The 14368-nt window shown below is 40.1% G+C and overlaps 1 non-coding gene across 1 annotated transcript; it reads left to right on the top strand.

Annotated features, from left to right (window-relative positions):
• Positions 1-8757: 8757 nt before the first annotated feature.
• LOC111559926 lies at positions 8758-8864 on the top strand. The gene has a single exon (XR_002741394.1). It is a non-coding gene; the product is annotated as a U6 spliceosomal RNA (small nuclear RNA).
• The last annotated feature ends 5504 nt before the right edge of the window (positions 8865-14368 follow it).

Raw genomic sequence — 14368 nt, 5'->3', positions numbered from 1 at the left:
GAGGAAATGTCAGCAGCCAGACCTCAAGCCGGCACATGGAAACATCAGGTCTCACCAGCCTCTCCACTTCTGTCCTCCAGCAGGACAGACTGGGAGGTCCTCACTGATCTGGATCCCAGTCTCAGGAAAACTCAATGGTTTATCAGGTCAGGAAGCTACACGCTTTAGGCTTTTTTTCTTTTAACATGTTCTGAAAGGTCAAAAGAGATATATTTTAAGCTTGACTAAAGTCAAGGAAATATTTCCTTTGGGTTTCTAAAAATTTTCCTTTCCTTCTTTTCTTCCTTTTTTTTTCCCCCAAAAACTGCTTATTGACCTTCAGTGACTGCCATTGTCCATTGTGTTACAGATACAAAGAAAACAGGCTGAATGGTGGGAAATTTTTTTTTTTTCCAAATAGGGAAATCCTTATCCCAAGATAACCCTCCACAGGCATTTAAAAATGTTTTTGACCACTGAACACATTGAAGTCATATAAAAACCCTGTGCTGTACCATGAGCTTGCGCTTCTCATTTTCGCAAAAGGCTCCTTTTGTTTGGGAGGAGGTAGCGGTGAAGGGCGGGTTCCAGCGGGGGTGAAGGGGGGTGGGCGGGACAGCCAGTTTGGACCCCACAGCCGGAACTGAGCTGGGTCTCTCCACTGACTTGCAACACCCTTGGCTGCAGAACACCGCATGAAAGCTATGAAAATCGATAAAAAAATCATTTGCAAAGCACTTCGGGCTCCTTGGAGGAAGGGTCTTGGGGATGGAAGCCGTATCATTATTCACATTAGACCCGGCGCAGTCATAAAACGGAGAGGAACCCTCTGAGTGGAGTGCTTTGTGATGACTTCATCTTTTTCCGAGCTAATAGCTATTAGTACAGCTAATACAGCTCCATATGGACAGCTTGTCACATAGCTCATATTATTGGCCTGATGGTTTTGTGTGAGTCTCTCTTTTTCAAGCTCTAGCAGAAAAGACGGGCAAATGAATTTTGAAAAGGCACAGCCTGAGCCCTCAATCAAGGCCTAATAACATTTTCAACTTGATATACTTCACTCAATTTTAAGGATTTGTTTCATTGGTACTATTTTCACACAGATGTCACTGTAAAATATTTTGGAGTGCAAAGATAAACGTACATTCGGAAGAGTAGAATTTGCACCTCCTTTAACACCTCATCTTATTTGCCCCTTAGCATATCAGTTAAGAATCTATCAAACACCTTCTTTTTTATGGAAGAGCTCAAAACAGACTAGAAGATGCAAAACACACTTTAAATCTAACAAAAACAAGAAAAGGAGATGCAGATTAGAGATAAGAGAAAATAGATAAGTACTTACCATATGGAGAAATTTAAAAAAAAATTTTTTTAACGTTTATTCATTTTTGAAAGAGAGAGACAGAGCACAAGCAGGGGTGGGGCGGAGAGAGAGAGGAGGGACACAGAATCTGAAGCAGGCTCCAGGCTCTGAGCTGTCAGCACAGAGCCCAACACGGGGCTCCAACTCACGAACCACGAGATCATGACCTGAGCTGAAGTCGGACGCTCAACCGACTGAGCCACCCAGGCGCCCCAGTGGAGAAATTTTTATAGCAAGTTATACCTTTGTTTGGAATGTACCCATTGTGTTAGTGGGATTCTCCACTGACTACAAAGATTTCAATACGGACAGAAAAGATATTGTGCGGATTGCCTCCTAAGGATACTGGGGCCTTGGTCAAAAATAGGAACCACACGACAGCAACAGCAAACACCTTGCGGCCTCTAACAGGTGGGAAGCTGTCTGTGCTGGGCGGTCAGGCTACCACAGATGATGTTCTACGTGGGCTCCCGCTAGGGCCACAGGTCTTGGAGGGACCTCTGCAGGGCTGCTTAAAAGCAAGGCTTAACACAAGCCTTAACATGAGCCAAGAAAGTCGGAGGAAAACATCATCTTCCTCAAGAAACCATAGGTATTCATCACACAGTCAGGAAAGGCCATGGGCAAATTTACCACACGATCAGTGTTGTTAAGATCCGGGTGAAGATTCTTCAAAACTAGAGGGTTAGACACTTAGAGGAATAAAAAATCATTTGACACAATTCTTCTTTCTCTTTTTCTTTTTCCCTTCCCTCTCTCTCCTCCTTCCTTCCTCCCTCCCTTCCTTCCTTCCTTCCTTCCTTCTTGCCTTCCTGCCTTTCCTGCCTTCCTGCCTTCCTTCCATTAAGGAACCTATTGTATGTCAGGCCCACTGATCTTCCATCACTGAATTAAGCATTTCTTACTTTTACATACAAAGTGACCTGAAAATTAACACAAGTTGACCTCCACAGTCATCAGCAGTGAGCTGAATTCTGAATTTGCCATTGGGTCACTGTGTGTCGCTGGGCAAATTCTTTAACATTCCCAAGTCCTATTAATTTCTCATCTTCCTTACAATATTGTTAGGCTTAGAGGTCATGGATTTTAATAAGACTAAGAGGGGGCCTGGACTATATGGGAACTTACAAAGTGCTAGCTCTCATTGGAACAGAACGGTCCCCAATGGACTTGAAAAAAAATCAAACACCTTTTAAGTGTCTAACACATCGGGGACTCCAGGAGTGACCCAGGGCCAGGGAAGAAAGTTATGAGTGTATACCACAGAATGTTTTTGAGAAGCTTGACCACCAAGCTCATGGACATTTCAGTGTTTGCTAAACTGAATCTTAGTGCTTATCTAGAGGAGGTAAAGAGAACAGCAGGGCTGTAAGCACCCCCCAAGAGGCATTATAAACCTAGTTAATGCTACAGATCACGAACACCAGATTCTCTGATTCAATTTACGTGCAAAAAGAAGCACCAAGGGTAGAGGCCTAATTCTTCCTCACAGCACCTCCTGTGTGCTATCTTGTTTCCTCTCCTGGTGCTCACTTGACTTAGGCATCACCTTTGCGCTTAGCAGAGGTTGAGAGGAAATTCGGGTCCGTTCTCCAGGATACAGAGCAGGGCAGAGGCTAGACTGGTCCCTATTTGTAAGCACTCCTTAGGCCATTAATAATTGAGGCAGATAAAGAGCTTTGTTAGTATCAGCAAGAGCCTCACTTTGTCTGACTGCTTTTCCCACCGGAGAGAATTGATAGTGTCTCAGTCTAGATTGTTCCTTAGCTTACAATCCATATCTGCTGCTATGACTTCCATGTGGTCAATCCCACTAGTCTCTTTTCAATTTCACACAGTAGAGAGAAGTAGGTGTCCACCAGGTCTGCAACGTGGGAGCCTGAACCCGCACTACTTATTTCTCACCTGCTGCCCACTTAGTTTCCATTTCGTTCTGGGCATTTGAAAGCTATTGCAGGGAAGACTTCCAGGCTGAGGTGGAAGCTGGAGAAAGTGCAATCAGGGGATCTTCCTCCTTGCGTACTTGCGCCTGATGGAATTTTAAAAAGTAAAGGAACAAAATCTAGCAACCGGAAATAACTGGCTGCAATCAAACCAAGAAAGGAAACAAAACAAAGTAAAACAAAACAAAACAAAGCAAAACAACCCCAAACACAGCCTCGCGTCATGAGAGCCAAAGAAAGAGAGTGAAGGAAGTAAAGAATCTGCCGTAAAAAGCAGCGTGGGGTAGTTCCTGACCCACGTACGCATCGCCATGCTTCGCTGCTTCTCAACATATGTGATCTTATCTCTGTTCTCTCAATTTCCCTCTCTCGTGTCAGACTATTCTAACAGACATCCTATCTGGGCATCTTATTTCATTTCCAAATACGTCAGAATGTCTCTCTAATACACGGGGACTCACTTATTTATTTGTGGTGTAACCCCCATGCCGTTATCACACCATAAAGCAACGAATTCCTGTCACCTAATGTCCAGTCACAGTCCAGATTTCCCTGATTATCCCTTAAGTGTCATTTTACAATTAGATTTCCTGAACCACGATCCAAAGGAAATCCACACCTTTCTTGCATATTTCTTATTTGTTCCTTGCCATTCATTTGTTGAAGAAAGTGGGTCTTCACAATCATCTCATTTTTGGTAGATAAGTCTGGACGATGATGGATATAGAGTGGACTCTTTCATAACTTTAATTTTCTGAAGTTTTTGTCTTATTGCTTATGGCCAATTCCTCAATCCACGATGCTTTCCTTGGCTTGGAGTTGTCTTCGACCTGGTATTGGAATGTGCTGGGTTCCATCCTGCCATGCCTGCAACTTCCCTGTCTCCCTCTTTTTATTTATTTTTTCTTTTTATTTATTTATTTTGAGAGAGAGAGAAAGTGAAAGCGTGAGTGGGGGAGGAGCAGCGAGAGAGGGAGAGAGAGAATCCCAAGCAGTCTCTGCAATGCCAGCACAGAGCCAGACATGGGGCTCGAACCCATGAGCTATGAGATCATGACCTGAGCTGAAGCCAAGAGTCAGACACCCAACTGACTGAGCCACCCAGACGCCCCTCGCCTGTCTCCCTTTTATCCCCTGGGACCTTATTTTATAGGTCTCTGCTCAAGGAGAGCATCCATAGAGAATCCTTCCCGGGCTCCCTTGACTAGAGATACATTCCCCCTAGTATATATCCTCAATGAACCATGTACCTTCACTCTATATTGTTTATCAGATTATCATGTTACTTTTATTTATTTTTGCAAGTCATTTAATGCTTGTTTCCCCTACTACTATACTCGTGCTGTGGGAGAATGGGGACAGTGTCTTCTCTCTGTTTTTGTGTTCCAAGTACTCAGCACCAAGCCTGACACACGGTAAATGCTCAAGGAGTATTTGTGGAATGAAGAAAAAAGCTGCTTGTGGGCTTTAAGAAGTATCTATACAGTCCAATAAATATAAGATAGGAAGCTAAGCAATTTGCCACCACCTCTGTGGGTCCCTCCACATTTAGGTTTTTGCATTTAAATTACTGGTACAACATTGTTTTGGGATTACATTTTGAACCATAATTACTGCCCCGTTGTAACTGGAATCTTTCTGAGTGGGTTCCGTGCTCACCACATGTCCTTCTAGCCAACCTTTCTCTACTTCTCTCTTATTTCCTGGTTTTAGTCCTCAAGGTGGCTCTTCGGGGATGGCTCGTGGGTCCTATGGTTCATGACACATATGAAAATGCCTGAATGCTATCTTCAGAGTTGAATGACAGTATGGCCTGGGAAATGATTAGGTTACATGTGTCAGACAATTGGAAATAATAGATAATTTCACATTTTGCTTTATATCATAAAAGGAAGTAACATATTTCAGTCACTTCCAGTGTGCTTTATAATTCAAAGTAATTCTTTTTTTTTAATTTCAAAGTATTTCTAATTTCACAGTTCTTTACATGAAAACAAGGATGGGTAATCTCTTACCATGAACTCAAGAAACCATTGAGTTAAACATTTTTTATAGGTGTTCCATGGCAATCATTTTTGACTGATATACAGATAAATAAAGAAAATTGTAAGGGGAGGATTGAAAAATTATGTTATTTGACCCAGATATTCCAATCCTACTTTTGTTCCCTAGAGAAATGTTCACACACATGCTCAAAAAACTATATCAAAGAATGTTTCAACTTTGTTTATAAAAGCTTGAAATGTGGAAATGACCTAAATATCTATCGGCAGGAGAATAGATAAATAATTATGGTTCATTCGCATCATGTTATACTATAAATCAGCAAAAATAATGAGCCAGAGCTTGACAAAGAAAATCATGATAAATTTCAATTTCATGTTGAACTAAAAAGAGAAAGTTGCAGAAGAATACACGGAATTTATCATTTATGTCAAAGCTTCAAAGCAGGCGGAAGAACACTGTACATTTGGGGCGCCTGGGTGGCTCAGTTGGTCGAGTGTCTGACTCTTGATTTTGGCTCAGGTCATGATCATATGATCAAGGGATTGAACCCCGCGTTGGGCTCAGTGCCAAGTGCCTCCTCTGCTTATGCTCTCTCTCTCTAATTAAAAAAAAATAGAAAAAAAGAATATTATACATTTATATGGACACAGAACTGTACTTATGGGGTAAATACATGCATTTACACCTGTCAAGTTCCAGAGAGCTGGGTGTGGGAGCATGGGGAGGGTTTGGGGGGAGAGAGAACAGTCAGGAAGAGGTGGGGGAAGGGGGTTCCACTGTATATTCACTGTTGTATGTCTTAAGATCACTGATGAATGTTTATTCTATTCATCTTTAAAGTTTATGCATCTTGTTGAATTGAAGTATTTAACAGGATTAAGGAAAGCTATGTTGTTGAGTAAAATTTAACCTCTGATGACTGAAATCCATCTCATTATTTTTTTACTGACACACACACCAGCTCAGCAGTTCATAGAACCTGTTCTACACCCATAGCTATTTTCTTGTTTCCTTCTTCCTTTCTTCTAATTCTTTTCATGATTCTTTCATACTTCTTTCAAATTGATGATGCGTCTAAAAATTTAGATGTATATCCTATCTCTATTTGTCTATCTATCCATCTATCTATCTCTCTCTGTCCATCCATCCATCCATCCATCCATCCATCCATTCATCCCTCATCTATCTAGATGTATATTTATATCAAACATTTAAAAACAAAAAGTAAATTTGAAAGATCTTATTGGCTTTATTCAATGATTCATGAACCAGGCAGCATCTCACCCAGCAGGTAGAAAGGAACTCTGAGGAATGGTACAAATGGAAAACTTTTATAGGCAGAAGGGAGTAGGAACAAGGAAGTTGTACTGGGCAAAGAAGTGGGCTGGTTGAAACAAGGCTATTTTCCTTTAGGGGCTAGCAGGTGTCCATCAGGCAGGTTACCTAGTTAGTACTGGTGAGGTGATTCCTGAGTGAGTAATTTTAAGATTCCATTTCTGGGAAGGCTGAAACTAAGTCTCAGTTTGATGGCATGGGGCTTAGCCTAAGTGACTCCATTTGTGGCCAGTTGTCTTGTTTTTGACTTGAATCCCTCTAGTTGATGGAATCAGTTCTAAAATGCTTTACACTTTGAATTTGGGAAACGCTTCCCGAAAAAGGAGGAAAGGAGAAGCAAAATCCCACCAGACTTCTGGAAAATCTTAATAGTAGTTACACTGGGTTTCTCAGCTCTGCGAGCCCTCTGAATTTTGTTCTGAGCAGAAGATGCCAGACATCCTGTGATCTTTTTCAGGTTGCTGGAGCTAAGTCGCTGGCTATTATCTCTTATGTTATTTGTCAATTGCGGATTTTCTTGAAAGAGCTTAACTTTTGTGGTTTTGTTTTAGCCTTACTCAGGGCCTCCATCCCACAACTGCTGAGAACCTGTTCGTCTATCTTATATCTCTCCCGTTATTTGGAGTAAGATAGAAGTCAGACTGCTGGGGGGCAGGCAGGGGGAGGTGCTAGGGGGAACGGGGGAAAATTAAATCTTGAACAATTCGTGGCTTTTTTTTTTTCAGAGTTCCCTGCGGGGTAGCATCTAAGTGTTTAATCTTGCTGTCTCTTTGAGGCATTATTAAAGCCAATTATCTGGGGGAGTGGATTGTTACACTGTTGCTATTTTGAGAAGAGTGAACAAAATGTTTAGCTTTTTTCTGTATTCATACAATGGAAACGGGCAGGGTGATTTGGTGACTTAGCTGCTTAAGATATTTTGCACAGGCTTTGGAGATAAGCAGGCTAGGCTGTTGCTGTGGCCAGATCCAAAGCAAGAAATATCAGATAGTGGCCTTTAATTCTGAATGTCCCCAAATACTTTTCCCTAGGGCATATGAATATGCATATCAGAAGTCTATACAGAGACATAATCCATACTGGGGAAGAAAGGAGCCGGAGATGGCCCGAGGTTTCCCCAAGATCAAGAAGATCTTGCCCCCTACTTCCAGCAACACCTTTATCTCTTCAACTTGGGTGAGTGCCACTGAAGCCATTGTGGAGCCAGTCACTGAACTGTAGATTAGAGGACACTCATGGGTTTACCAGGGCACCAGTGTCTTTCTTGTCTTCAAGAGGGCAGGCATGGAACCTGAACTTTCTTCATGTCCATCTTAAAACAAAGACAGTATTTGCTCAATAGATATTGATTAATGGACCAAGACTCTAATTCTTGATACTGTATCATGAAGCCACAATCATTAAAAAAGTTTGATTTTGTCAAACCAATATTACTAAATTACTAAAATACTAAAATGGTATAGAGGGTCCTGAAGGAGCCCCAAATACTTAAGGGAATTAATATAGGATAGTTTCAAAGCAGTTTGGAAGAGATCGATTATTTAATAAATGGTTGGGACAGCTGAAATAAAGTTATCACTCGACATTAAATCCATTCCAAATGACTTAGAAATTTAAATGTAAAAACGTAGGGGTGCCTGGGTGGTCAGTCAGTTAAGCGTCCGACTCTTGATTTCATCTCAGGTCATGATAGCACGGTTTGTGGGTTTCAGCCCCATGTTGGGCTCTGCACTGACAGCATGGAGTCTGCTTGGGATTCTCTCTCTCCCTCTCTCTCTCTCTGTCCCTCTGCTACTCTCTCTTTCTGAAAATAAATAAACTTTAAAAAATGTAAAATAATTTGGGGCGCTTGGGTGGCTCAGTCGGTTAGGCATCCGACTTCGGCTCAGGTCGTGATCTCGCAGTCCGTGAGTTCGAGCCCCGCGTCGGGCTCTGTGCTGACAGCTCAGAGCCTATTTCAGATTCTGTGTCTCCCTCTCTCTCTGACCATCCCCCATTCATGCTCTGTCTCTCTCTGTCTCAAAAATAAATAAAAACTTAAAAAAAATAAAAAAAAGTAAAATAATTTAAATGTAAACACTTAAGTGGGAGATTTTTTCAAAATGAATATTAAGAGGTGGAAAGGTGCTCGCTTTGGCAGCACATATACTAAAATTGGAATGATCCAGAGATAACTAGCATGGATTCTGTGCGAGGATGATGCACTAATTTGTGAAGCATTCTATATTAAAAAAACGGAGGGAGGCTGTGGAAGGTCCTTCTAAGTAATACTTAAAACCCAGAAGCCATAAATAAAAAAAACTTTAATGCACATGACTACATTAAAAACATTTCTACATAGCAGAAAGCATAAACAGGAAAATTAGAAACCACAACCTGAAGAAGTACTTGCAGTGTATAAGAGAAGGGCCTCATCATTCAATAGAAATCATTACTGACCAGTAAGAAAAAGGTCTTAGAAAATGTGCAAAAGACCCAGATAAGGAATTTATTAAAAAAAAAAAAAACAACAAAACAAACCCATCAAAACAAAACAAAAAAAGTGGTTCCACCACATAAAAGGATGCCTGATCTCATTGAAAATGAAAGAAATAGAAGTTAAAATCATGAACACCATTTTTCACCTATCAGATATATCAGATGGTCTTGCAAAATCAGTAAGTGAGAAAATACACACAGGCTGGAAAAAGGCAGTCCCATACATCATTGGTGGGAGTATAAACCTCTCTATCTTTAGAAGGTACACATACTTTTTTTCCTTAAGTTTTTCTAAAAAAAATTTTAAAGTTTATTTATTTATTTTGAGAGAGACAGAGACAATGTGAGTTGGGGAGGGGCAGAGAGAGGGAGAGAGAGAATCCCAAGCAGGCTCCACACTGTCAGCACAGAGACTGATGCAGAGCTCAAACCCCCATACTCATGAGATCATGACCTGAAGTGAAACCAAGAGTCAGACAACCGACTGAGCCACCTAGGCATCCCTCAAAGGTACACATACTTTCATAACTGATACTTCACCCCTAGGAATTGATTCTACTGATAGTCATGCACACAGGTGCATAATGAAACAAATACTTATCGTGCCACTGTTTGTAGTAACTTAATGCTAGACAAAATCTAAATGTTAAATAGGGGGCTGGTTAACTAGATTACAAAATAAGTTGATAATGGAATTAATAATATAACTATTGCAAATAATGTAGATCTATGTAGACCAACATGAAATTATCCTCTACATATACTATTTAGTTGTAAAAAATGCACAGAATAGTGTACCCCTATTTGTGGTATTTCAAATAACTGAGCAAATGATCAAATACTCTAAAAACGAAATTGAGAAAGTGGGTACCACAACACATACAAAATATAATTTATACTTGAAACAGGCAAGAACTAAACATATAATAATAATACCATATGATGCTTATAGTGTACTCATAAGCATTTTAAGAAAACATAATAATAGTTTTTATAAACTTGGATTAAGGAAGACCTTCCTAAGCAACTACAAAATCCAGTGATCCTAAAGTTAAATAAAGGGAGTTAATGGGAGAAAATTTTGCAATGTACAAAAGAGACACATGAATATATTTAGATATGTAAAGAACTCCTACAATCACTAAGAAAAAAGGTAAATGACCAGACAGAATAGGGTTTGCAAAACCAAGTGTCTACCAAGATTAGACAAATTATTGGAAGAGGTCAGTGGCCTGTTTTGAGAGAAGAGGGACATGGGATCAGGGACACCACCTGCTCCACAAGAGGAAGAAGGCTTTCTTCTGTTCTAGTCATTTATTGCCAATGGAGGCCCAGTACTGTAGAGCCTTCAAATACTCAGGAGAAGCCAGAAATGTGGATTTAAAACATGTTAAATATTCCCATTTCTAAATGTTGGCAACTAATTTGACAAGAACTATAAAATGCTGTGTAGAATGACCAAAATACGTGTCTTCAAATTTTGTTATAGAAAAATAAACAGGGGTGGCTGGGTGGCTCAGTCGGTTAAGCGTCTGACTCTTGACTTTGGCTCAGGTCATGATCTCACAGTTTGTGGGTTCGAGTTGCACTTTGGGCTCTGCACTGGCAGTGTGGATCCTGGTTGGGATTCTCTCTCTCTCACTCTGTCTCTCTGTCCCTCCCCTGCTCTCTCTCTCTCTCTCAAAATAAATAAATACACTTTAAAAATTTAAAAAAAAAAACCAAAAAGAAGCAAAGGCTGAAAATAGGCCATTCACAGGAGCACAAATGGCCAAAAGAAATTAAAAAATATGGCTAAGTTCCTTTAGTCAAAGAAAGGCAAAATGAAATAACGAGATACATTTTTCACCCATCACAGTGGCTGAAATTAACAAGAATAGATTGTGTGTTTGATACAAGGTTTAATAAAATGGTCAGTGGTATACCCAATTGGTAGGAGTTTAAATGTTGATATCCTTTTCCTGGAGAGCATTTGGACACTATCAAAATGAAAATTTTAAAGGTGTGCCCTTTGATTTAGTAATTCTATTCCTAAGCGTGTATGCTACTAAAGTTTTTTTCGGCTGTGCACAGATATGCATTTAGTGTTCTTTGTAATATTGCTTATAATTATGAGACATTTGAAACTCTCATTCCCTATGGAAGGATGGTTATATTAATTAAATTTTGGTTGAATCCTGATTGTATACTACTGTGCAGTCACTGAAAAGGATGAGGTAGCTCTCTGTGGCATGGAAAGAGGTCCAATCTATATTACTTGAAAAGAGCAAGTTGCAGAACAATACATACTATGGAATCTCGCTTATGTGTATGTGTACATACATGTGCATATTAACATATTGGGAGCAGCCTATATACTCAAGTATACTCAGAGTATTAGCCCTGTTAACTCGGAAAGGAGCGTGATCGATGGCGGTGGTAGCAATGCAGTACTGGAGCATTTTTTACTTTTTTCTTTAGATGTTCTTTTATCCTGTTTGGATTGGCAAACTTAATGTGTAAAGGAGCTCATAGTAAATATTTTAGGTTTTGTGGGCCAAATGGATTCCATCACAAATACTCAACTCTGCGGTTGTAGCAGGAAGGCAGCCATTTACATATTGTAGGTAAATATGTAAACGATTGGGGTTAGCTGTGTTCCAATAAAACTTTACTTATCAGAACAGACAATGGCTGGATTTGGCTCCAGGGCTGTGGTTCGTCAGTTCTGCTTTAAATGCTTCTCTCTTTTCTGTAGATATTTGTTTCTTTAGATGCTTGAATCTTTTATTAAAGAAAATATATTTTGTACTTGTAAAAATTTCTACCCCACCTGCATTTTACTGGGGAGAAGGCAAAGGCAATTGCATAAAGTTTTCTTTACTTTTATTATTATTATTTTTTTAAAAAAATTTTTAACGTTTATTTTTGAGACAGAGCAGACAGAGCATGAACAGGGGAGGGGCAGAGAGAGAGAGGGAGACACAGAATCTGAAACACACTCCAGGCTCCGAGCTGTCAGCACAGAGCCCGACGCGGGGCTCGAACTCACGGACCGTGAGATCATGACCTGAGCCGAAGTCGGATGCTTAACCGACCAAGCCACCCAGGACCCCCTTTCTTTACTTTTAAATATTGAGCTAGTTTTTAAAAATAACCACTTGTTGATTAGTTTATCTATCTCATCACTGGTTTAAAATAGCACATTTATTGTGTACTAAATTTTTATATCTACTTGGGTCTGTTTTTGGACTCTCTATGTTCCTGCACCAGAGCCAAACTTTAAACATTACAAAAACTTTATAAATCCACTTGTATGTGTTAAGGCTAGATCCCACCTCACTTTTCTTTTCTTCCAGAATTTTCTTGACAATTCCATAGGTTTGTCTTTCAGATTAAAATGTTTATAAGGTTTCACCTCAAAGAATCCTGTTTTGGATTTTGGTTGGCTGCGGTTTAGGGACAGCTGACATCATTGTATTATTAATTATTCCTACTGAAGAACTACGTACATATTTCCATTTTTTTAAGTTCTGTTGAGAACTTCAGTCCTTCAACTGAATTTTACAACTGCCTACACTGTACATCCTACATGTTTCTTGTCAAGTTTGGTCAAGGGCTATGACAGACACTATAAATTGTATCCTTCAACACCAGCTCCGACTCCCTTCCAGCACGCTTCCTGTAAAGACTGAAAGGCTAAAAATCAGATTTTCTAGACTCTGTGGTAGCTAGGATTTGGCATGTTATGTGAGTTCTATGGAGCTGACACACCAGAATGAAATTTAGGAAGACGACAATGAGAACCAAGAGGCGACCCATTTGGAAGACTAGATCTCATGGCAAAGGTATTGAGTGGCATAGGGGTTTTCTCTAGAACATTACTGCGGTGTGATTAGGTGTTGCTGCTTGTAGAGTTGCTTCTCATTTTGTAGCGCCCAAGCTTGGCTCCCTGAACTATATTCCCCAAATGCCATACGCGCCTTAATTTCCTATGATAAACTTGTTTTTATTCCAGGTAGCCAGAGTGGAATCTGTTGTCTGCGATCCTGTCTGATAGGCATGTTTCATTTTATTATAAAAGGGATCTTTTATTCCCTCATATCTTCTAAGTGATTGTTGATTATATATGAGAAAGCTATTAGTTCTTTTCTATATTAAATTTGTAAGTAACTACCTAACTTAATTCAGATTGTTTCTAATCATTTGTAATGAAATTTCTTATGTTTTCCAGTCATATAATCATATTCTCAAATAATATTACTTTTGCCTCTTTCTTTCCCGTATGTATCCTTGACTTCTTGCCTTCCAAAGTGCACTGACTCACAATAACATTACAGGACATTACACTGACTCCCGATTAATGTTGAGTAATAATAGGTATATTGGACACCTGTGTCTTGCATTTAACACTTGTAATATTTTATCAGAAAGAATAATGCTAGATTTGGCTTTGTTATATATTTAATTAATCATGTGGAGCCTTCATGTATCACTATTTTGACATTTTAAACCATAAAAGATGTTGAAATTGGTCAAATGCTTTCAGCATCTCAGGAGATAATCGTATCTTCTTTGACATCTGATATGGTGAATTACATTTAAGACTTCTAAATTGCCCATGCCAAACAATGCAGCAGAAAGGTTATCAGAGATCCTTGACAGTCCCTCACTGTGGAGTTCTTTATGTAAAGTACTATTCTGACTTATCTAACGCTTCTTGCCTTGAATTCCTCTTTATCTGATATTGATATCACAACTCTCATGTGTTCCCCAGCCAGACTGGCAGAAAATCTCCCATCTCACCCTTGGAGAGCCTCACGCTTTTGCTCTGCATTAGCTGAGAAGTCTGAGGGAACTAATCCTTTCCAAGAGGAGTCAGTCCCACTTCCACTGGTAGCTGAATAGGGAGCCACAGCCTCGTGCTTCTCCTCATCCAGTCTATTGCTGCCAGGAGGTCTTAAGGGCCTGCTCCTGCCCAGGGTTCCTAGGATCCCCAAAAGGACATCTCTGTGAGCATGTCCGTTCCCTCTGGGCTCTGCTTGACCAAAGTGGACTTCACTGGCTTCCCCAACACAGCCCTAAGACCCAGTTCTTTGACTAGAGTTCATGTCTCTGAGATGCTCTGCTCAGGCTGATCCAATTGTCCCACAGACATGATGCTTTTTGTAGGTCTAGGACCTTCATCCAAAGGTTTTCCTTGTCAACTCTACAAACAGAAAAGGTTCCCTTCAGTTCTTTCCTTGGACAATACAGCTCGACTTTGTGTTCAAGCCTT

This window comes from Felis catus, chromosome A3, assembly GCF_018350175.1.
Source record: "Felis catus isolate Fca126 chromosome A3, F.catus_Fca126_mat1.0, whole genome shotgun sequence".
Classification (NCBI taxonomy): domain Eukaryota; kingdom Metazoa; phylum Chordata; class Mammalia; order Carnivora; family Felidae; genus Felis; species Felis catus.
This window is presented reverse-complemented; position numbering and strand designations above follow the sequence as displayed.